Here is a 26,071-nt window from a genome sequence, read left to right on the forward strand (position 1 = left end):
TACCTACTAGAAATCTCTCTGCGCCTTGACCAAGAAGCCCGGGAAAAAAAACGAGCAACATGCAGCATGCTGAGCAAACCGGGAGTACTTTGTCGGAACAGCGGAAAGCACTCGCGAGAGATCACCCGGCAAACATATTTGCTCTAGCAGCTCGAGAGCTACCTTACGCAAATCTTACATATGCGCGGTTCCCTTTCTGGCCGTACGAGTGTGTGTAAGTTTGTTCGGTACTGATAGTACGCCGTCGTCGCTTTGATGTCGTGCCGACGAGAAGGAATCTATTAAGCCGGCAAGAAGTGAAAAAGATAAGGAGGAGGTATCTGTGAATGCGAAGGAGTGAGAGAAACGGAAAATGATTGGATGTGATTACTGTTTTAGTTATAAGCCTGGTAATTATATCAAGAGATAATCTGGTATAATGCCTGTCCTAATATTGTGGCTTTTTTGATGGGAGAAGTCTATATGAGGCGTCCTGATGGGATTTAGAAAATCAAGAAAATAATTACAGGAGAAATTTTATTTGATATCACTGATACGAAGCCTATGATATGATTGACATGACTTGTGTGGTGTGCAGTATTAATCACGCAATTAAACAGGCAAAACACACCTGTATACAGGGTGGTTCGAACTACATTCCGGGAACTTCGGCAATCATAAATTTTTCTGCGAAAAAATGATGATAAAACCGTTTCTTTTGAACTTTTGACACAAAAACATTTCAAATTTATGATTTCAGTCTAATAACTATTTAGTCAACATGTTAAATTTATGTCAATGATGACAGGTTTTGATAATTTCGATTCCAAATATCTTGAGAACTATTACTTATAGCGATTTTTACCAAGAGACTTTTTTTACGTAGAAAACGTCGTAAATGTACATTTTTTAGTCAGTAATTTTATACAGGTACGAACGAAAAGTTATTACTCTTCAAACGAGTGAAAAATATATGTAGGTGGCGCCCTCTACACGTAGGAGTCATATTGGCATCAAAATCAAATTTCTCATGTTAAAAAACACCCAGTCACCAATTTTCGTCCAAATATTGACGTTACTTCAGAAATTATTGTGAAATAATCAAAATAAAAATGAAATTATTATTAACCTATGCGATCCTTACTAAATTTAGTAGTTTTTTTATGTCGATTTTAATAAACGTAACATAAACAAAAATTAAAAAGAAACCATAAAAAATCATAAACAGACAATTCAAAGCTTAATTCAGAATTTCGAAATTAGTGGAATAAATTAGTTTGTTCCTCTAATTTCAATGTAAGGGGCATTCAGAACGTCAAAATTAGCGGTAGTAATTTTCAATTAGCAGAAAAAGTTAAGAAACTTTAACTTTTTTCACTAATTATACTTTAAAATTTTCCAGTAATGTCATATTGGCATCGAAATTAGTGGAATAAATTAGTTTGTTCCTCTAATTTCAATGTAAGGCATTCAGAACGTCAAAATTAGCGGTAGTAATTTTCAATTAGCAGAAAAAGTTAAGAAACTTTTTCCACTAATTATACTTCAAAATTTTCCGGTAATGTCATTTTGGTCTAGAAATTAGTGGAATAAATTAGTTTGCTCCTCTAATTTCAATGTAAGCATTCACAACGTCAAAATTAGCGGTAGTAATTTTCAATTAGCAGAAAAAGTTAAGAAACTTTTTCCACTAATTATACTTCAACATTTTCCGGTAATGTCACTTTGGTCTAGAAATTAGCGGAATAAATTAGTTTGTTCCTCTAATTTCAATGTAAGCATTCAGAACGTCAAAATTAGCGGTAGTAATTTTCAATTAGCAGAAAAAGTTAAGAAACTCTTAACTTTTTTCAGTAATTATACTTTAAAATTTTCCTGTAATGTCATTTTAGCATCGAAATTAGTGGAATAAATTAGTTTGTACCTCTAATTTCAATGTAAGCATTCACAACGTCAAAATGAGCGATAGTAATTTTCAATTAGCAGAAAAAGTTAAGAAACTTTTTCCACTAATTATACTTCAAAATTTTCCGGTAATGTCACTTTGGTCTAGAAATTAGTGGAATAAATTAGTTTCTTCCTCTAATTTCAATGTAAGGCATTCAGATCGTCAAAATTAGCGGTAGTAATTTTCAATTAGCAGAAAAAGTTAAGAAACTTTTCACGCTAATTATACTTCAAAATTTTCCGGTAATGTCACTTTGGTCTAGAAATTAGTGGAATAAATTAGTTTCTTCCTCTAATTTCAATGTAAGGCATTCAGATCGTCAAAATTAGCGGTAGTAATTTTCAATTAGCAGAAAAAGTTAAGAAACTTTTTTCACTAATTATACTTCAAAATTTTCCGGTAATGTCACTTTGGTCTAGAAATTAGTGGAATAAATTAGTTTGTTCCTCTAATTTCAATGTAAGCATTCAGAACGTCAAAATTAGCGGTAGTAATTTTCAATTAGCAAAAAAAGTTAAGAAACTTTTAACATTTTTCACTAATTATACTTTAAAATTTTCCTGTAATGTCATTTTAGTATCGAAATTAGTGGAATAAATTAGTTTGTACCTCTAATTTCAATGTAAGCATTCACAACGTCAAAATTAGCGGTAGTAATTTTCAATTAGCAGAAAAAGTTAAGAAACTTTTTCCACTAATTATACTTCAAAATTTTCCGGTAATGTCACTTTGGTCAGAAATTAGTGGAATAAAGTAGTTTGTTCCTCTAATTTCAATGTAAGCATTCAGAACGTCAAAATTAGCGGTAGTAATTTTCTCAATTAGCAAAAAAGTTAAGAAACTTTTAACATTTTTCACTAATTATACTTTAAAAATTTTCCTGTAATGTCATTTTAGTATCGAAATTAGTGGAATAAATTAGTTTGTACCTCTAATTTCAATGTAAGCATTCACAACGTCAAAATTAGCGGTAGTAATTTTCAATTAGCAGAAAAAGTTAAGAAACTTTTTCCACTAATTATACTTCAAAATTTTCCGGTAATGTCACTTTGGTCTAGAAATTAGTGGAATAAATTAGTTTGTTCCTCTAATTTCAATGTAAGCATTCAGAACGTCAAAATTAGGGGTAGTAATTTTCAATTAGCAGAAAAAGTTAAGAAACTTTTTCCACTAATTATACTTCAAAATTTTCCGGTAATGTCACTTTGGTTTAGAAATTAGTGGAATAAATTAGTTTGTTCCCCTAATTTCAATGTAAGCATTCACAACGTCAAAATTAGCGGTAGTAATTTTCAATTAGCAGAAAAAGTTAAGAAGCTTTTTCTACTAATTACGTTTCAAAATTTTCCAGTAATGTTTTTTTTTTTGCCTCGAAATAGTTTGTTCCTCTAATTTCAATGTAAGCATTCAGACCGTCAAAATTTGCGGTAGTAATTTTCAATTAGTAGAAAAAGTTAACAAACTTTTAACTTTTTCCACTAATTATTCTTGAAAAAAAGCGAGTAATGTCAATTTGGCCTTTGATTATCATCACTCAAAAAAAATTGTGGCTAGAAATTAAAGGTTTACTGTTTTATAAGCTAATTATTATATTTTCTCTATGGTTGCATTTGACTACCGCAAGTTCTTGCTAGGGTATTCTATTAATTTTAATTTAAGTATTTATTAAGACACTGTGAATGATCGTAAACTCTTAATTATAAATTATAATTGAAACCACTAATTTATTCCACTAATTTCGAGATTCCGAATGAAGCCTTAGTCGTTCAGTAATTGTCGTAAATTCTTTAACATATTTCTAACAGTAATAACAGTAATATTTTAATTGCTATAATTTAATTAACTACTTAAATTAATGGCAATAAATTCCGCATTAATTATTAAATCAAAAACTGATCTTGACATCTAATTTAAAAAAAATACTTAAACAAGCATTTCGATAATTCTTCATTAGTTAAAAAAAGTTCAAAGCTGCACTTATTGGAAATCAAGTTTATAATTAAATAAATTAGATCGACCAATTATCGGCGAGCATCAATTAACGATCTTTGCGATTGGTGGTTTTCTATTTCTATGAAGCACGGAGACAGTGGAAGGCATCTTTAAGGAATGCGGTTGGTTAGTGGAAAATCGTGACGCTGATCGAAAACAAAATGGCGGAAACAATTATACGAAATGGCGAAAGTGAGTTTCAAAGGCTTCAAGTTATAATTAGCTGGTAGTTCGTTTGGTTGCAGGATGCTTTTGACCCAATAAGGTACGACTTATTAGTTCTTGGGTAAGAGGAGATGGTGCTATTCAGAGAAGCACAATCTCGGTAGGTAAACAACTAGCTTATGTAAAGAGAGTTTTGTTATATTGGAAATAACGAAAATTTAAGATTTGTTAGCGTTGAGCTGATTTTCTCAGGATTTGCCAAATTAAAGTATATGAAAACCTGTGGTAAATTTAATTAATTCTAAGTCCTCGAATTCATAATATGAAACATTATAACTCATCATACAGTCTCAGGGCTTTAAAAAAATGATAAATAAAAAAAATAAATAAAAAATAATTGATAAATTACTTATACAGAAGTTGTAGAGAATTTTAGTCAAAGGTATGGTCTGTAGTAAGTAAAGTGATATTATTTTCCTCGATAGTAGTTATTTCTGCTTCTTCACTCCTTGGTATTTTTTGGGGTGGTTCATCACTCTACAAATTAAAAAGAAATGTTACATCACGATTTCAAAGTAAAGCAAATAAATTATTAAAATTATAAGCGTTGGTCACATTTTGAATTTTTTAATACAACGACTTGAAATTCTAAATTTTTTGTAGTTATTTGCATAAAAAATCGATACCTATATTCTTATTCTATCTATAGTCACGCATGCATTATCTAAACAGGTACATGCATTAGGTAAATGTCTCTTACCTTCAAATATAGCAAATAAATGATCTAATTTCCATTTTTCAGAAACTCTTTTAAAGAATCCATATATCCTAAAATTTGTCCATATAAAATGACAAATCCATGTTAATAACGATCACTAATTTGTTATACGATATGCGTTTAAAAAGCAAATTATGCAAAATTGCAAGTGGAAAATTCCAAGCAACAAAACCCGTGCGTACTATGATGTGCAACCTATGAAATGCGACGTACGACTCTATGGTACGACTGATCGGACTATGGATCGAACTGCCGACTGATTGTATATACCGTCCTTCGTCATCGTCTTTGCGTGTCGTTATTATTTTTCATCAAAAGAGTATTTAGCTATTGGAAATATGGCCATGTTTCTTGAATGAAGTACTTCCTAGCGTATTTTTCTTATTATCTTATAACAAAGTAACATGCGCTTGGTTGAATGAAAAAAAATTCAAGAGAAATTTTCGAATTTTTCAAGAGAACCAGTTTTCTTGAGTTAAGAGAGTTTTTCTTCAGGCAAAATATTTTCTTTTACGCTAAAATAAATTCACTTGCCACTAATTTTTTTTTCAAGAACGATGACGACTTTAGTTCAATTCTATCTTTTTTATCAGTGTATACATTACCATACCGAGTGCGTCTCAAAAGCGGCTCACCCCTATAACTTTTTTTATTTTTTCAGATAAAAAAACGAAATTTGGTATGTTAGAATATGATATAAATTAGAATTGATTGATATATATTCAATTCTTTTCGCTCACTTCCTGTTTCACCGAAAGTTACTACAACTTTTGATTTTTATACGGCACCCCCGGTATATTTTTACTTTATTCGATAGAAAATGAGTACTCTGAATAGAATGAGGTATCATATGCTAACTTTTGAAAATTTCGCTTAAGAACAAATCGTTTTAAATTTTAATCTAGAGTGTCATAATTGTGTTAAAAATACTAAATAATACTTAAATTTTTAATCAAGAAGCTTTGAAAAAATAGATTTGACCGTTTAATGCTTTTCGTGTCTTGGCCTGGCCGGTTAAAAGATGCCCAAATCGTATTTTTAATCATATCTCAATTTTTTCAAAAGGAACAAAGGTGGCACATTAGCATATTTGGAAAAAGCATTTTTTACGAATAGTTTGGTACCACACACTTGGTATTTCGAGTCAAATTGTCGTTACGAACCACATGTTACAATTTCAAATAAACCAAATGCAAAAATGTCAAAAGTTGACATATGATATGTCATTATATTAAGAGTGTCATATTCTATCGAATAAAGTAAAAAAATACCGGGGATGTCATTTAAAAAAAGTTGTAGTAATTTCCGGTGAAACAGGAAGTGATCAAAATCAATTGAATACGTCAATCAATCCTAATTTATGTCATATACTAACATCTCGTAATGTCATAAATCTCGTTTTGTTATCTGAAAAAGTAAAAAAGGTATAGGGGTGAGCCGCTTTTGAGACCCACCCGGTATACATAATATATATATAAGACTAATCACAAACGACCAGAAGAAGACAAACACTTGAGCTGTCTGTGGTCATTTGTCAACTAAAAAAAGTAAACAGAAACCAAGAATGAAGTTGGAAACACCCTCGGTGCCAGCTTATAAACAAAAAATACTGACCGGACATATTTAGCAAACAATAACACCCCTTTTTCCTCCACTAGAGCACATATGAAAAGTAAATAGCCACTGAAGAGGGAGAGAAATGGACATTTTGTCCATACAGATCTCCCTTGCGATAACGACACTGGTAGGTGTACGTATTCGGAAAATGAACTGACCATTTTTAACCCCTCTGCCGCGTAAATTATTGAGACAAGAGTCTTTGTCTCTGTTCTTAAGGGAGTGGCTATAGCAAAAGCAATATGGCTCTCTTTTTATGTTGAATGCATATTGACAAGCACTACTTTCTGGCGATTCAGAGCCTCACAGTTATACTCACATGTAGCTGTTTCAGGATCCATCTCGCAGAGTCTGCAGCAAAGAGTTCCTTGATACAAGTTAAGAAAGTTTAAAAGACATTTTGTTGATCAATCCTGCAGTCCCTTTGTGGTTTTAGGTCTAGGTACTTTGATAAAGATCTTGCCATGCCTGTGCTTCTAGACTGAAAAAAATATAAGTAACTTTACAAAAAAAAATTTGATAGAATAGTATATACAGGGTGTCCCAGAAATAAGTGCAAGTATTTGAAGGGGTGATAGATCTCGATAAAAGAAACATATTTTCTCTTTATCGTTTTTCAAATAAGTCCAAAATAAAGGAGTTATTTTACTTTGAAAATTTCCAAAAAAATTATGTTTTTCCTTAATCCAGAGTTGATTTTGACAGACACGTTGCTCAATATGCTCCCTGATGAGTATTTCTGCTTAAGATAATGCTAAGATTTTTAACTGATAGATACAGGCAACCAAAAAATGTTTTTTTCGATGTTTCTGTGCTGGTTTCTTTCGGGAGAAATCAAGAAAAAAAGATACGTATATTTTTTTCGGTCCCCCTTTTAGGTCGTTCGGATAATTCAATGTCTGCAGGGGCGGGATTTCCCCGAAATTTAATTTTTCCGCCGCAGCGACGTCAAATAAACAGCGGGGCGGCAGATTTACCGCCGGTATTTGACTTTACAAATGTTTCCGCTTGCCGCGCAACATCTTCGCCCTATCTCTTCCCACCTTTCGGCCCTTTGTCTATATATTTTTTCCTAAAAGCATCCCCACTTTTGCCCTTTAACCTGAAAGGATCTTGGATCTCTAAGAAGAAACAAATCGGTTTGAAGTTGTTTATCGGGAGAATATCTTATGGTTTTAATAAAACTATTGACATGAGATGAAGATTACAAATTTTCGTGAGTATATTTATGAAAAAAAACAATTTTTTTTGAACATTTTTACATCAGTTTTCAAAGGTCTTTAAAAATATAGTAAACATAGAGGAAGTAATAGAAAATAGAGTCATAAATTTATGAAAATAAATCTATTTGTAGTGAAATTTTATATAGATTCAGAATATACAGGGTGAACTTAAATAAGTACAAATATCTTCAGGGCTGGTATAGACCTCGATAAAAGAAACATTTTTCTCTTTATCGTTTTTCAAATAACCAAATTATTTTACTTTGAAAATTCCCCCAAAAAAATGATGTTTTGCTCAAATTTTGAAAACCACTGGATTTTTTCCGGATTTTCTTCCTTATAAATTTAATCTATTACCTATGTTGCCATACTATCAAAAAATTATGTTTTTTAATTACAAACTAAAAAAAATTTCCAAAATTTTTCGCAAAAAAACCTCATAATCGTGTTACTGGGGTCAAAATATACTACCCCTTAAAATATTTGCACTTATTTAAGGCTCACCCTGTATATGTTACAAACCACATGTGAAAACAGACCGTAAGTATACAGCCTAGGCCGTATCTATATGGGTTAATTTTTTTTGTTTTTTTTTGTTTTTTAAATTTCCGTTTGTGAAAAAACAAGCTGCTTACACATATGGACTAAAATCTTCAGTCCTTTTATATATGGGTTAGCCCTTTTGTATATGGTCTGTAACATACACATGTTTAAATCCTTGGATTCCTTGGTTTTGCGAGAAAATTAATTTTTTACTATTAGTGGTTGAAGTTTCCCTTACAACGGCCTATATTTTCTTATTCTACGCCTTTTAGTTAGCAAATAGCAGGAATTTAAATAAAATCAGTGACATGGCAAAAATCGCCAATTTACATGACTATATGTATGGAAAAAAGTCCAAAAAATACCCATTTTTGGTTATTTTTTACAATTTTTAAAGGTTAATAGTAAATATAGTCATAAAATTATGAAAATGACAGATGTAGAAAATTTTATGTAGATTCAGAATATATCACCTTTGACGGCTTAGAGTCCTTTGTTTTTTGAGCCAAATTAATTTTTGAACCCTTGTTTTTGAGCGACTATCTTACAAAAAAATATAATTTTCCAGCCTCCTCCAGCCAAGGAAAAAAAACGATAACTTTAGCAACTCAATAACCGTTATGTTTGTATCGCCAAAAGAAAAATACTGCAGCATAGTCGTCGACGCAACATCAACATAATTTAATAGCCATATTTTCAGATGACGATGACTTCGGCAGCATATTCTGCAAATAAAAGTAAGTAAAAAAGTTTGTATAAATGTTTGTATGTCCTAAAATTCTTAGTTTCGGAGATACAGGGTGTAGAAGTTTCATTTTTATTTCAATGAAAATTGGTGTCTGGGAGGTTTTAGACATGAGAAATTTGATTTTGATGTCAATATGACTCCTATTTGCAGAGGGCGCCACCTGCATGCGTTTTAACTGGTTTGAAGAGTAGGTAATAACTTTTCGTCTTTATTTTTCGTCTTATTAGACCGAAATCATAAATTTGAAATGTTATTGTGCCAAAAGTTTAACAGAAACTGTTTTATTATCATTTTTTCGAAGAAAAATTTATGAATAATTTTAAAAAAATAAAAGGCTCCCAAATTTATCATTTAAGTCAAATAAATATCTACTCATGATTATTTTCTTTTCAATAATGACATGTATTGACTATTTCCATTTTAAATATCTTGAGAACGGTTGATCGTAGCCATTTTTACTAAGAAACATTTTTTACATAAAAAATTACGGAAATGTACATTTTTTCATTGAGTAGTTCAGAAACTTCAACAGCACTCTTCAAAACAGTTAAAACAAATGTAGGTGGCGCCCCCTACAATTAGGAGTCATATTGACGTAAAAATCAAAATTTTCATGGCAAAAAACTCAAAGACGCCAAGTTTCATCCAAATACTGATGTTACTTCAGAAATGATTTGGAAAAAAATCGAAATAAAAATTACTTCTACCCTGCATCTCCAAAACTAAGCATTTTAGGACATACATGTATACAAACTTTTTTATTTATTTTTATCTGCTGAATATTCTGCCGAAGTTTCCGGAATACAGTTCGGACCACCCTGTATGCGTTATAAGGTTTCTCCTAATAAGGTATCACATAACATCAGCTCTCTACATGATGAGGCATTGGACCGATTCAATTTATCATTAAGCATTCCACACAAATACCCAGAAATGTTAAAACGATTGACGAAATTATTTAATTTAAGAAAAAAACGGATCATTTATATCAGTGATTCCCAAAGTGGTCCAGGTGGACCCCCAGGGGTCCACGGGAGACTTGCTGGGGGTCTACGTAGGCGTGAACAAAAAATGGGGGTCCATAAGATGTTAATGGGGGTCCACGAAAATTTATCTGCTTTTGATAGTAAAGAGCAAAAATGTAAGCATAGTTTTTATAAGCAAAATCGCCGGCACCCCAAATATTTCTCCGTTCCGTTGCCGAAGTTCCATTGTCCGGGCCAGAAAAACGGGGAAGAAATAAATTGCGACAATATTGTAATGCCCCAGTTAGTCTACTTGTAAAATTTCCTCCGTTTAGGGCGGATTTCGATCGTCCGCACCAACACAAACATGCCCATTTTTTAAAAGGTTTTTTGACTGAGAACTATCCAGAGATATACAGGGTGTTTTGAAAACATGTGCCATCTCTCGTGGGGAGATTCCTCACGTAAAAATAAGATTTATTTTTCATATATTTTTAGCTTTAAAATATGTCGCATTTCTAGTAACTTTTCCTTTAAAAATTTCATTCGAAACGCTAAAATTACTTGGAAGAAAATTAATACTTTAACACCCTGTAGCTACAAAACAAAGCAGAATCAGACCTATGTTGATATGAAAAATAAACCTTACTTTTACGCCAGGAATTACTCCCCACGAGCGATGGCACATGATGTTTTTTGAAACACCCTGTAGAAATATCTAACTCTATTTAGCCTTCTTAGTCCATCGCAATGTCTTCCACTCTTCTCTGTCGTCATGTTCATCCTTCTAGTATTCTGTTATTCATACACCTTTCTTTTCTGGATTTACCTGAGGCCCGTCTCCAGAAATCCATTTCTGTCGCATCCAGGGCGTGCGCACCCTTATCTTTTAGCCGTATCTTATCTTTTAGCTGCTATAGCAAACGATGCTTTTAACTATTGTGCTGTATAAATGACGTTCGTTGGATTTAGAGATGCTACCATCCCACATTTCGCCGTTTAACATAGAGATTGCCTTTCTTCCCTGAGCGTTTCTGTTCCTAATGACTTTATCACGAATCCCTTGAAATTTTGGCCCCCAAGTATTTACAATTTATGCAGCCGTTAATATTTTGACCGTTTTCAAGGGGGAGGTTTTCTTGGAATCCATATATTCCGCCTATATAAGTTTGCCTCCAATCCTCATTTGCTGTATTCTTCGATTAGCTTTCTGGTTCTCGAGATCGTCGGAGTCTTGCGCCAGTACTACTTGGTCGTCTACAAAACTTAAGGTATAGAAGAAGAAGAAGAAATTTTAGCTTTCAAGCCGCATCAGCATCAAAGGCTATTTAGCGGCGTATCATCTGCTACTTTAGTTCGGTACAATATTTGACAAAAAGTAAAAACTAAACAACACGTTTATAGACAGATTGTGTATGTTAACAGTACAGACATTGATTTTGTAAAATAAAGTAAATGGTACAAAACAACACAGAATAAAACAATAAAACGTAAAAATGTGTACAATTTAATTAGTAATTGGTTGTAAACCAAAAACCAAACCAAACCAAAATGTAGCTTTTTAGATACCTATATTTTAGATATATATCCCGATCTTTCCAAAAAATCAAAATGTTTTGGTTGCTCACTTGTAGAAAATATAACTGACATGTCTGACGAAAAATTGCAGGCCTCTCTTAGGTTAATTAACTGACTACATTCCTTAAGGATATGTTTGACAGTTAAAGGATTACTACATTTATCACATAGAGGCGGTGGTTGGCCCTTAAGCCAAAAAAATCAAAAATGATGAGAAAACCTACAATGCCCTAACATGAGTCTGTTACTTAAGGTATAGATGGTATTGTCGTTTAATGGGATACCCATATAGCTAAATTTCTTTTTCCATTGTTGCAGCATCTTTTCTCAAAATATTTTGAAGAGCGTTGGGGATAGACAGCAAGCCTGCTTTAATCCTTTATTTGGCATGAACCCGCTGGAGACTGAGTTTTTGATTTTATTTTTATATAGAGTTTTTATATATTTCTTTGGCGGCTTTAATTAGTGTAGCGTTGATGTTTGTTGTCTCCAATACGTCCCCACAGTTTAACAAGCGAAATGCTATTTTTCCAGGATTTGTGTGACACAAAAGGTGATCGAACAGTTGATCTTCCTGCCCGAAATCCAGCTTGTTCTTCAGCTTCATAGTCAGCGAATTCGTGTTCTATTCTGGCCTTAAGTACCTTTCCATATAGCCTCCTTATTGACCCCTGCAACTGCAATTCCCCTGTAGTTTCGCATTCATCAACCAAGACGATATAAGCTCCCATCCAAAGTTTTCTATATAAATTTATTGGTGCAGATATCTTTCCCTATAATTTCCGTGTATTATCAAAAGCAATATATTTGTCATGGTGTTGTTAGAGGTCTTTCAATCTTATCAAATCAGTGATTTCATCTTTCATATTTATACGAAATGACCCCAGCTCGGGCGGACAGTACGAATCTGTTTTGATAAGGGATGATTTTTGACGTTAAAAGGGAAGGTCTTTATGAAAAATATTACGCTCTTCTTAGGGCAATATTGGAATAGTTGGTATCGGTATTAAATTCTTCGTAATGGCTTTGGACATACAGTGATTTTGGTTATTATTTTTTTGGCACGCGTTTGTATATTTATGGTTAAAAGTTCTCTAGAGTTACTTTTAGATAATCGTTTAATTGGGCCCATTGTTGTCTATTGTTGGTTATGCGAGCCCAAGTTATCCCTGCTAATTTCCTAATATTCCCATCTTAGGTTTGGTCTTCTTCTAGGTCTCTTAATTCCTCGTGAGTACCATACTCTAATTTTTCTGGTCCATCTGTTGTCTGTATCTAAATAACGCACTCCATTCTAAATTAATTGTTTGATTTCTGGTAGTAGAAATTCTCAGTTGTGTATTAGTTGTGTGTATATACGGGGTGAGAAACAAAATTAAATTAAATATAAATATACAGGGTGAGTCTTGAATAAGTGCAAATATTTTCAGGGCCGATGGATCTCGATAAAAGAATCATATTTTCTCTTTACCGTTTTTCAAATAAATCCAAAATAACTGAGTTATTTTACTTTGAAAGTTACCAAAAAAATGATTTATTGCTAAAATTTTGAGAATCACTCGATCTTTTCTGGATTTTCTTTCTTGTAGTAAATTTAATCTACTATTTATGTTGCCAGATTATCAAGAAATGATGTTTTTTTAACGAAAAACTAAAAAGATTTCCAAATTTTTTTCAGAAAATTCCAAATTTTGAAAAAAAATTGTGCGAAAAGAAACTTAAAGTCATGTTTCTGGGGTCAAAATATACTACCCCTAAGGGTGCTACAGGGTGCTACAAATTCGAGGTACGAGCATTGGTATCTTGAAAACCGTAATAGAGACGAAGATGATTAAATTGGGGCAAAGTTGCGCCTTGAGATGTTTACCAAAATGCCATCAAAAAGATTTAAAAATTTCAAGGATTGCTGAGTTTTTTTGGAAAAAACTAATTTTTTTGAAAATCGATTTTATTTTTTCCTCTCGTTACTTTTTAGAAAATCAAAAAACGAATTGCACAATCTCATATCCACTTTATTAGGGCTATATGATAAGTATTATTATATATTATAAGTATTTTTAATTTATATTACATTTGATTTTCCGTACCTCACGTCATATTTTGACGATAAATAGATTAAATTAAAAAAAAACCAGATTTGAAATTAGTTTAATTAAATTGTGTTCAAATGTCCGAAACAAAAAAGTATAAAGTGTGGCATGTCATTTTACTCAGGAGACCGAGTTCTTTCAAAATCTGAAATAAAAAATGCAGGTCCGTATTTAAAAAAATTAAGTTGGTTTCTATATTTCACAAATTATAAGCTAATTTGAAAATCTAAAAATACTATCAAATAGCCGTAACAAAGTGGCAATGAGAATGTGCAATTAGTTTTTTCATTTTCTAAAAAGTAACGCCAGGAAAAAATAAAAATTATTTTCAAAAAAATCCGTTTTTCCAAAAAACTCAGCAATCCTTGAAATTTTTAAAAAAAATTTCATGGCATCTTGGTGAACATTCTAAAGCACCATTTTGCCCTAATTTAACCATGTTCGTATCTCTTACGGTTACCAAGATACCAAAGCTCGTACCTCGAATTTGTAGCATCCTGTATATATACTTTCTTCACCTCCTATGGCCATAAACCATAGCCGCCTCGGACGTGGCGGACTCCGCTCGTCTTCGCCGCCGCCTCCTTCGTGATGCCCGCGGCCTCCCATGACGGGTACGACCGGCCGTACCCGGCGACCAATGGCGCCTTTCTCTGCCCGTTGTTTTTCGAAAACGATCAAAGTAGGCGGCGACAGCGGCCGCGTCAGCGACAACCGACCCGACAGGCCGATCGTGGAAATAATCGCGTACCGAAGCGGCGAGGCAGTACCAGAAGATCGGCGGTACCACCGCTAAATTTCATGGTACCTCCGTACTTTAGCTTTTTGATATTACTCAGAAAAAATAAATAAATAACAACGATTAGTACTACTACAGGTACTACCATTTAGCTTCTTAAGACTAAAAAAAATTGATTTGGTAAGTGGTGTTTTTTCTTGGTTGTTTTGTATTAAACATACTTTTATATATAGGGTGTCCCAGAAATAAATATTTCTGGGACTCCCTGTATAAAAAATAACTCGATTACATTTTTTAATTTTATACAGTTTTTTTCTCACAATATTTTGAAGTAATCACTTATCAGTCAATTTTTAAATATATTTCCTGCTATGCGTTCCAGTTGTATAGTCTATAAAATGAATAACTTGAATTTTGACCGTTATTTTTTTACCAACATGGCAAATATAAAATCCCTCTGTCAAAAAAGTTACTGATATTCTTTAAACTGAGTACCTGAACGAATCAGATAGGTAACTCTTTTTTACTTTCGTGAAATAGAAAAGGAAAATAATAAAACAAGTGACAGTTCCTCCTCTTCTTGCAAAATCAACACAAAATGTCATAATTGCCAAAAGTAAAATGTCATCAGCTTTTGACATTTCTAAATATCTGACCAATGCCGTCTCTAATAGAACAGCCTCGGAGCGAGGTTGATGACGTCACGCTAGTTAGATACTACGGATTAATAAATATATTGTAGAGTACATGGAAAACATGTATTCATGATACATTGTTCATTCATAAACATTGTATTTTAAAAATTATATAGTTTACATGAAATATACATAACATACAGTTAATAAATACAATACATATACCTATTTATAGTAATAAATACTTTGGCAAATAAACTATGAACCACACAAATGCAGCAAATTTTTACAATATACAAATAATGAATAGGTGCATCAGATAATGTATAAAATGTAAAATATATTTTAAATTTTGGGGTTTTAAAATCGATCTAATTTAATAAAAAACATTCAATATCTACTAATAGTGATGTATTATTATTTGCATTCACCAAATTTATATGTATATTTTGCAAGTATCAATGTTCGAAAATTATATTTGCAAACAATACAATATCATAGAAAAAAGGCGTCAGCGATGGCTATGAAATAAAGATCGCTGTCATTTTATATGTAAAATTATTCTAAAATTTTTGATTTTCTTGTGATTTAGGTTCGGGAAAAACGCTGATTACGTTTTCATTTGGTTTTTCATTATTTTTATTTGGTTTAAAAAGAAACGTTTCGGGTAACATTATAGCCTGCATCAGTGTTGTGTCATATGAAAAAAAATAGTGTCGAATATAATGCAAAAAAAATACATATAAAATATTCACACCACACACCACATAATGTTTACTACAATTAATAAACTAATATAAACTTGTCAAAAGATGATCACATATTTTTTAAAATTATTATTCTTAACACTAAAACTATCTAGATTGACTATGGAGTGCGATTTCAGCCATAGTCAAGTGAGGCTGTTCTATTAGAGACGGCATTGCGTCTGCAGGGCCGCAAGTTGCTAACCTAATAAAATTAACACTAGAAAAGCCCGCTTGGGAACTGTCAAATTCAAAGTTATTCGTTTCACAGACTATACCAACTTATTTCTTTGTAAAATACAAAAAGCTACTTTGAAATTAAAATGACAGACACATCTATCACTTGAAAGGATTTTGTCGTTGGACAGACTATATTGAATATTGACCCTCCTTCTTAACCCAGTAATTTCTTAATCCGAACGAAGCCGTAGATAGCCGAGATGTTTACACGAAGAATTAGTAATTATATGCTGCCCCCTGGGGGTAATTCCTAATACCAAAATTGGATTTATAAAGCTCGCGAGCGGCCCCACCTCTCTGTGTGTGTGTTCAGAGGAACTCGCATCAGGGTAAAGTTTCTAATATTTTTTAAGTTAACTATGGATGGGTTTAAATATAAATTCGTCATGCGTCGTCACTTGTTGTTTTTAACCAGTTTTATTGGTTTATTTCAAAAATGACAGATCATATTTCAATTTTATTGGTTTGATGGAACGATTAACGACAAACCGACGCCGATGCTTATGAACACGCCTTTAGATTTTTGAGACTTGTCAAAATCTTGCCAAATTATAGGTTATAAATTTGTGTCAACTTATGTCAAATATCTGTGTTTTGGAAGATGATACATTTTGATTCGTGTTATTACGCGTGTTTTGTGTCTTTCGAAGCCAAGTGGAGGAAAAATCGAGGAAAAGTTAACTGTAGACCCAGAGCAGAGTTTATAATTAATACTCGCTTCTACAGTCAGAAAATCTTATACACCAATAAAGTTACCATCAATAAAGTTTGTATACCATCTCGTCATAGATAAGTGCATCTCGTATACTATGCTAGAAGGAACTACTGGAGTATCTGTAAAATATCGACATCACACGATAGGTAAATAATGGATTTTAGTACTGCAGAAAAATGTCAAAAGGTACTGGTTTAAAAAAATTATGATTAAAATTAATTAAACAACCTTTAAGGTATAAAAAGCAACGCCCTACCTACGTTGAAACACCGGTTCCCATTAGAACACCGAAGTTAAGCGACGTAAGGCGATACTGGTGGATGGACGGGTGACCGGTTTGAAACTCTGTATCTGGAAAAGTGTAAAATATGTTGACACACACTGCTCATTCACGCCGGTTCGAGGCTGGAAGAGATCGGATATCTCGTCAGTAAGAGTTGATTTAGACACTTCCTAAGTCGGTAGGCCTTTGACCGTGATATGTGGCCGAGGACCGCGGTTCGGATTCCGCGTAAACAAAGTAGGCCCCGCCCAGATTATCCCTGGCAGCAAAAAGGAGACGTTAACTGAAATCTTTACTTTACTTTAAGGTATAAAATTTGGTAAGTGTTATTATTAATAAAATAGATTGTTTTATTTCTTCTTGTGGAATATAACAAATTTGTATTTGTGCATAAGTGATATTGATAAATATAATAATAATAAATGCGGAAAGTTTCTTGAAGCTTGAAAGTAAGAAATAGTTTTTTTATATTTTTTTGGCAAGTGGTGTTTTGTTCTTCTTTGTATTGTATTAAAACATACCGTTTTTTTTAAATAAAATAACTCGGTTACATTTTTTAATTTTATACAGTTTTTTTTTCACAATATTTTGAAGTAATCACTTATCAGTCAATTTTTAAATATATTTCCTCCTATGCGTTCCAGTTGTACCAACTTATTTCTTTGTAAAATAAAATAAACAACCTCGAAATTAAAATGACAGACACAACTATCACTGTCAGGGATTTTGTCGTTGGACAGACTATATTGAATATTGACCCTCCTTCTTAACCCAGTAATTTCTTAATCCGAACAAAGCCGTAGATAGCCGAGATGTTTACACGAAGAATTAGTAATTTATACGCTGCCCCCCTGGGGGCTAATTCTAATACCAAAATTGGATTTATAAAGCTCGCGAGCGGCCCCAATTCTGTGTGTGTGTATTCAGAGGAACTCGCATCAGGGGTAGTTAACTTAATTCACTATCTTTATGCTGGGGGTGGATGTTATTCTCTTCTTTTCATCGATAGTTTAGATAAAAGATTAATTAGGAAAAGCTATAGGAACGGAGTGGTTATAGGATTGCGTATAGTGCCATTAAGCTGCGAGTTTCAACGGGAATCCATGTAATTTTTCCAGTTATATTGCGATAATACCGAGTAATATAGCTTTAGTTTTATATTAATGGCTTGAAATATTGGGTTAAGTAGTACGAGTCTTTGTTCAATAACAAAGCTATTATAAGGAGAGAGGTTTAACTATATAAAGTAGAAATTTAGAAAATGACTCACAATCAAACTGTATTTACAGTACTTATGATCGGGGAATTTACTAAAAATTGGCATAAAACTTGGCTCAAAAATTAACCATAACAATAGAAAGATTACAAAAGAATAAAATCAATAAAATGAAAAATATACGAAATAATATCCATGTACTGATTTCTTTCGAAAATCGACAACTATGAAACTATGAACCCTTCCCGGAGACAAACGGTACATTGTGAGACAGGAAATTGTAGAGAGAAACAAGCCCTATAACATAGGATACAACATTTTAATGAACAGTGCTTTCCATAAAATCAATAAAATGAAAAATATACGAACATTACTACACAATCATTTTTTACTCAATATAAAATCAAGTAGGTGAAGCAAGCTTCAATAAAAAATCTAAAAGAGCACGGTCAAAGTAAATGACGGCTAGGGCTCGACCTCGCTAAAATTATCATTGATTGTCATTCCCGAGCCGTCTTCGACACCGTTTTTTTTTCGATCGAATGGTACTTACTAATAAATCTTTGAGAGTGATAATCAATGATTCAGTATTCGAACTAAAAGACTTCCATTGTCTTTATTATATTGGAGAGACAAAATGGACACAAGGAACCTCACTGGAAAAGGCGTAAATTTAAAGAAGCCGAATTCATATCAAACATCAGTAATAACTTTAGCCATCCAAGAATAGAAATTTCAACAATAATGGTTAGACGTATGTGGGAAATGCATTGAAATTCTAACGGTCAATGATATATCTCTGCGAAATTTGTTAAAATAAATAAATAAAGACAATGGAAGTCCGAAATTCTTTTAGTTTCAATAAATAACAATATATTTCCATTATATTATCTACGCAGCTTATAGAAATAAGTATTACTTTTGTACAGAAGTGGGTGGAACGCTTTGTATAATAGATTCCTAACTTTCAGGACTCCCACGCAAACACTAAAACACCAAACTTTCGCTCACTTCCGGAGTGTGCCGCCGAAATTGGGGTTGGTTGCACGGAGGGTGACTTTCTGTCGTTTTGCATCCGCCAATTCGAACAGTGTTGCCGGATTTACTTCAATTTAAGTATCGTTTCAGATTAGATTAAATTTTTGTTCCTGTTGTGGCCTTCTTCTGATCTCTATTTACATTCTCAAGTCCTACCCTTTGCAGACTGAGCCCTCCATATAGCTTTTTGACATTGCCTAATATGAAATAGAAAGAAATTACATTAGGGATGTAGCTGAGTGTAATGGATATGTTTCTTCATTAGTGGATAAAATAATTAGAAAACGTAGGTATAAGGTTGTTATTGCTGAAAATTTGACTTTCCAAGTGGAGAAAGAAACGTCATTATATTTTTCAATACCGTTTGATAGAGAGTTATCCCGTTGTATAAAAAGAATTTTTAAGAATGTCAATTATAAACTTGTATATAGTGCTAATAATAAATTACAACAATTATTAAGTAATCCTAAAGTGTTTATGAAATTTCATATAAAGATTGTAATCAGAAATATGTTGGGCAAACTAGAAGATCAATATTAACTAGATTTAAAGAACATATAGCTCAGATAAGATATGGTAGACCGGATAAATCTTGCGTTGCTGAACATATCGTTGATAAAGAACATTGTATAGATATTACTAATTTAAAATTAGTTAAACAAGTCTCAAATTACAGGCAATTAGATGCATATGAGTGCGCCAAAATTAATAAATGTAAAGATAGTATGAAAAAAGACTATGGCCCAATTCCTTCCAGGTCTCTGTTTCTACTGCTCTAGTTTTGGGAATTAATTGTTACCCTCGGATGGTTTTGACTCGCTTGGCTAGTTTTGCCACGCCCATTCAGAGCCAACTGAGAGAGTATATAAACGCTCTATTTTGTAGATATTAGTTTAGTTTTAATCATCTGCTGATGATTCTAATATGGTTAGCGAAACGCGCGTCCAGTGTTAAAGTAAAAGTGTTTTGGTGTATTGTGGTGTTTTAGAGTTTTATTTCGCTATTGCTTAATACAAATAAACAGCACATTTCTCATAAATCCCATCAGTTTTAGCTACCAATGTCCTGTTAATAAATCCACCACATATTTAACTGTCTTTGCTTATCAGGTGTCTGCATTCTAGAGAGCACACATCGGCAATCTTCATTGAGAAGAGGATCCGATTTTCTCGTTCTCTCCGTAAATATCTAGCTTTATAATATTGGCACATCCAAAAACAATCAATGTGGCAACGTGGCCAGCGTGACAATTACGCCACTGTGACTGTTGCGGACGTTAGACGCGCTCGGCTGGCTCCGGCCACCCCTTCGGATTAAATCGTATGTAAAGACTTGTCCAAATTGGTCGGAACACTTTCTGATGTTTCTATTAATTGTGTTTGGGCCGGGATTGAAATATGGAGGGATGCTAAAAAAGACCCCGACGTCGTCATAAAGTTAGATAGAATGGAAAATTAATTTTCGGTCCAGAGTAGAACGGATTGTTCATTTAATCGAAGATACTCTGGCCTAGTTCCTGTTATAACTATATCGATAGGAATATTCCTATGCTAAGAAATGGAGATACGTATGATAATTTTATTAAGTCTCTCTATCTTTCACCAATTTTCATGACACATTTTCAACGATCTTGGAAAAATAGTAAAGATGATCATAAAATGATAAAAATATCAGCATTTCTGGAAAATTTTATGTAGATTCAGAATATATCATCGAAGGCTTAGATCCCTTGGTTTTGTGAGAAAATTAATTTTTTGAAACCTTGTTTTTGAGCAATTTTTGACGATGATTTAACGAAAAAATGCTAATTTTTCGCTATTTTTTACTTATTTTCAAAAGTCTTAGAAAAATAGTAAGCATAGTCATAAAATTATGAAAATACAAGTATTTGTAGGAAATTTTATTTAGATTCAGAATATTTACACCTTTGAAGACTTAGATTTCTTGGTTTTGTGAGAAAATTATTTTTTTGAAACCTTGTTTTTGAGCTATTTTTGATTATGGTTAACGAAAAAATGCCAATTTTTCGCTATTTTTTATTTATTTTCAAAAGTCTTAGAAGAATAGTAAGCATAGTCATAAAATTATGAAAATACAAGCATGTGTATGAAATTTTATATAGATTCAGGATATATACACCTTTGAAGGCATTAGATTCCTTGGTTTTGTGAGAAAATTATATTTTAGAATCTTTGTTTTTGAGCTTAGTATTTTTGATGATGATTAAAACTTCCCCTACAACTAATACTGCACTCGTAAGACCACAATGGCCTATATTTTTATATTTTCTTATTCTACACTAATAAGCTCTGAAATTTGCTCATTATTCCAGCAAATAACAATTTTTATTTATTAAGATAATTATTGCAAAATAAAAACACTAAATCACCACAATACACCAAAACACTTTTACTTGTTTTACTTTTACTTTTACCAAACTGAGTTTATAATCATCTGCTGATGATGCTAACATGGTTAGCGAAACGCGCGTCCAGTGTAAAAGTAAAAGTGTTTTGGTGTATTGTGGTGATTTAGTGTTTTTATTTTGCTGTGTAACACCAAAGGTTCCAACCCTCAACTGTAATCTAAGATAATTATTAAAAAGTTTTATATTAAGTAAAGACCTACAAAGTCTATTGGTCAGTAAAGCAATGCTGAACAGAAAAAACACAAAATATTTTTCCTTTGACAAAAACCTTGGGTGCATAGTCTGGACTAGACGAACCACGAATGGAATTTCGAGATTACCTTTGAATGGTACAAAAATTCTGACTCTAGTATATACACTTATATATACATTGCTTATTGTATATACACATTATGTGTCCGAACTATTTTGCCTCCAACGTTGAAAGGAAAGCCATTCGACGTATGCTCTGGCTAAACAAGTACTAAATATATTTTAAATATACACTATATAAAAAGTCTTATTAACTAATATACCCATTATAAAATGTAGTATATAGTATAGATACACATTATGCGCTCAACTATCATGCCTCCAGCCTTAGAAGCCATTTGATACAAAGTCTGGAACTGGCGTTACGATCATCTTTCCAACGTCCGCAGAGCATACAGAATCCCGTCGAAATAATAAAAATGATAAATCCGTTTGGAATTCCAATAAATAGCCCTAAAACCGGCGTTGCGAATGCGGCACCCCTCCGATTTTCTGCCCTCTGCGGGGGATAAACTTGTGGGGTGAGTCGAGTGCATGTCGAGAGACGTCTTAGGAGTTTATGTGGAAATTGTTATTGTTTTCTGTGGGGATGAGTTTTAGTGGCGAGACCATGAAATCCAGTAGATAATGAGACGCTTTTCTTCTTTTGGTGAAGACAAATACAGATATTTTTCTTATGCGATTTTATAATAATTTATTATACGCATTACAGAGATGATTTCCTTTAGGAATAAATGTAATAAGAGCCACTACCCATCCCTAACAGGAGACCCCTGTTAGGGTCATCCCTGACAGACTACAATGGACTACATGTTTTTATGTTTTAATTGTGTTATAATAAGCAAATAAAAATGTTTTAATTATTTTGACCAGAAGTTTTAATTGGCGTTGTTGACAGGTGACTAGTTCGAAATTTCTACACAGATAGCGCTAAATCGAAACATTTTGGAAACAAGGTTTCCATTTATTGTCGATTTGTTTTCGAAACACGAGTCTCTCTCTTTTTAGACACAAATATGATATATGTAGATGATTTGTGTCCGACTCCATGTCAATTTTATAAAATAATGAATGAAAATTCCGCTATGTTGTCTAGCGATGACGTTTTTAACTAGAAATATATGTTTTTATCGGCTGTTGAGCTTTTAAACTCATAAGAACGCGTGCTACTTACATTAATTTATATATTTTTATTTTCAGAACCATGATATAAAATCTATATTTCAAACAAAAATATTTTGTAGCAACACATAATGATATATAGAAGAGGCATCAAAAATATGAAGGTACATTAATAAATTAATCGATGAATTTGCCTAAAAACAAAGATCTTAAGATAAAAAGATTATGGCGGAGGTCGACATTGTTGATGGTTGTTTTCACTTTGAAACCCACACACAGACATAGACAATTTTAGTATGGTATTTTGTTTTTTCACATTTAGAAACAGTGGCTGCTGAAAACGGAAACATCTTGGACACAAATTGCACAAAATGTTTCGAACATTTCCTCTAAAAGTTTTGATTCCGCATCGAAACATTTCAGGAAACTGCCACCACATTGGAAACATATGTAATACAGCTATATAAAATATATAGGTTGCGAAAACGTTTCCTATTTGTGGCATACCGTTTCCATTTTATGTCAAGAAACAGACACAATTATTAGAAACATTACTTAAAAAGTCTCCAAAAATGCTACTTGGGTAATATTTTTTTCTTAACAAGTCAGGCACGACTAATTTTGGTTTATATATACGAGTCAAACCGAAACTCTTTCGTTAGTTTGAACGTCAAATCACGACCATCGAGACCACCCTTGTTTGTCCAGCTAACGATCTGGCTCGGCAAACAGACAAAATTGACCGTTGGCCGATGCTGGCTAACCCTGTTAAGTTCATTGCGATTCCTGCTGCTCTCAGTTCGCCTGCAAATACGCCCCTGGTCGCCGGACCGGACAGCGCTGCGTTGTTCCGTCCTGCATAATTCAATAGAGATGGACAAACGCCGCGCCCATTTCAATTCTGGAAGAGGAATAGTTAGTAGTCGCTGCGACCGGGTGGTAGGTATGGCGGTAGTGGACATTGGGCAAACAAGACAGACAAATCTGCAATGAAATTTTTACGGGAACAGCATAATAGAAGCTTTAGTTTAAAATAATAGTCCAGGGATCTGACTCTAATTCGTCTAAATCGACTCAAATGTCAAAATTTCGTTGCTATTTTAATATGATTTTCTTCCAAAATTATTTCTCAATGGTCAAAATAAATTTTAAGTACTTGAAGCCGCCAAAATTGATGTAAAACAACAGTCGCCAAAATTGATGTAACATCGACAGTGTCTTTGGGTATTAGCCTGATTTTTTTCTTATATACAGGGTGCGTCTCAAAAGTAGCTCACCCCTATAACTTATTTATTTTTTCAGATAAAAAATTGAGATTTGGTATTTTAGTATATGACATAAATTAGGATTGATTGACGTCTTAAATTGTTTTTAAAGTGACCTCGGTATTTTGTTACTTAGAATAACATATCATATGTCAACTTTTGACATTTTCGAATATGGTTTATTTGAAATTGCAACATGCGATTCATAACGACAATTTGACTTGAAATATCAAGTGTTTGGTATCAAATTATTCGTAAAAAAATACCTTTTCCAAATATGCTAATTAGCCACACTCGTTCCATTTGAAAAAAATGAGATATGATTAAAAATACGATTTGTACATCTTTTAATCGGCCAGGACAAGGCACTAAAAACATTAGACGATCAAATCTATTTTTCCAAGGCTCCTTGATTAAAAATTATAGTGTTTTTAACACAGCTACGGCACTCTAGATTGAAATTTAAAATACGATTTTGTTTTAAGCGAAAATGTCAACAGTTGACATATGATATGTCAATCTATTCAGGGTGTCATTTTCTATCCAATAAATTAAAAAAATACCGAAGGTGCCATTTAAAAATCAAAAGTTGTAATCATTTCCGGTGAAACAGGAAGTGGCCAAATATAATTGAATTCGTCAATCAATCCTAATTTATGTCATATACTAACATACCAAATCTCGTTTTTTTTCTGAAAAAATCAAAAAGTTATAGGGGTGAGCCACTTTTGAAACGTACCCGGTATATTATATTTCTTATATTTACATATTTTCTTATATTCCTTTTATACTGTATAATCGAAAAAAAAACTGTGTCAAAGGCGGCTATGGGATGACAATTGATGATAAAATTGACATAAAACTTCATCATTCTCCTAAGACTGGTGAACCAATAAGTGTATGCACTTTAGAAGCAAATCCGATTTAATATTATTTAATTCAGATATACACAAATAAAAAACTAGAATAGACTCATCACTGTTTCAGGTTAATACCTCTCCGGAGACATTTTACAAACATCCCACTTCCAATATTTTCTTCTCTTTATTATCCCAACTTAATTTAACGACGAAAATATACGTCCCCCGCCTAGATCCGCCCCTGCTTGTTCCCCCCAACCCCCCGGCGTTGCTCCTATGCCGACGCGACGTCCGGATCATCTCCGCCGGCACTTTTTGCGGCGTTGCCATCGCGTCCGGCCGCGCACCGCCGGCGTCGGTTATGACGCGACGCCCGGCGCCTCGGAGCGACGCCCCTGCTCGTCCAGAGCGGCGCCGCGCCGAGAGTAGCCGACGCCGGAGCTCCGGCGTCCCCCCGGACTAGGAATACGTAGGGGAAGGGGGAGGTAATAGCCCCCCACCCTCCTAGGCTTCTCGGTTTGATGAGGAGAACGTGGGGACAGTAGGAGGCTAATGTGAGTTTGGTGGGACATAAATCATGTTAACAATTGGCACTCCTAGCATGTCCTCCTTCAATTTTTTTCATAGTTGCAGTCCTAGAATGCACTCATTCAATTTATTTCATAGTTGCACTACTAGAATGCACTCATTCAGACTATATGTACGGAAAAAAAGTCGAAAGATGTCTTGGTACTTGTTAAGCCGTTTCCAGATCAAATGGCTTCCAACGTTGGAGGCAAGTTGGTCGAAAAAAATGCCCATTTGTGGTTATTTTTGATGGTCCTAAAAATATATAGTAAACATAGCCCCCAGGACTAGGAATATGGGGTTGGAAGGGGTAGGTAATGACCTCCCACCCTTCTAGTC

At 33.3% G+C, this 26,071-nt stretch overlaps 1 long non-coding RNA gene across 1 annotated transcript in view; it reads right to left on the reverse strand.

Annotated features, from left to right (window-relative positions):
- Window positions 1-6,806: 6,806 nt before the first annotated feature.
- Window positions 6,807-26,071, reverse strand: part of LOC115887517 — a 37,960-nt gene continuing 18,695 nt past the window's right edge. The window contains exon 3 of the long non-coding RNA XR_004051094.1: window positions 6,807-6,960. This is a non-coding gene — a long non-coding RNA (uncharacterized LOC115887517). The remainder of the gene's footprint in view (window positions 6,961-26,071) is intronic.

Source organism: Sitophilus oryzae, unplaced genomic scaffold (assembly GCF_002938485.1).
Source record: "Sitophilus oryzae breed Bouriz unplaced genomic scaffold, Soryzae_2.0 scaffold_576_pilon_pilon, whole genome shotgun sequence".
Taxonomy (NCBI): Eukaryota; Metazoa; Arthropoda; class Insecta; order Coleoptera; family Curculionidae; genus Sitophilus; species Sitophilus oryzae.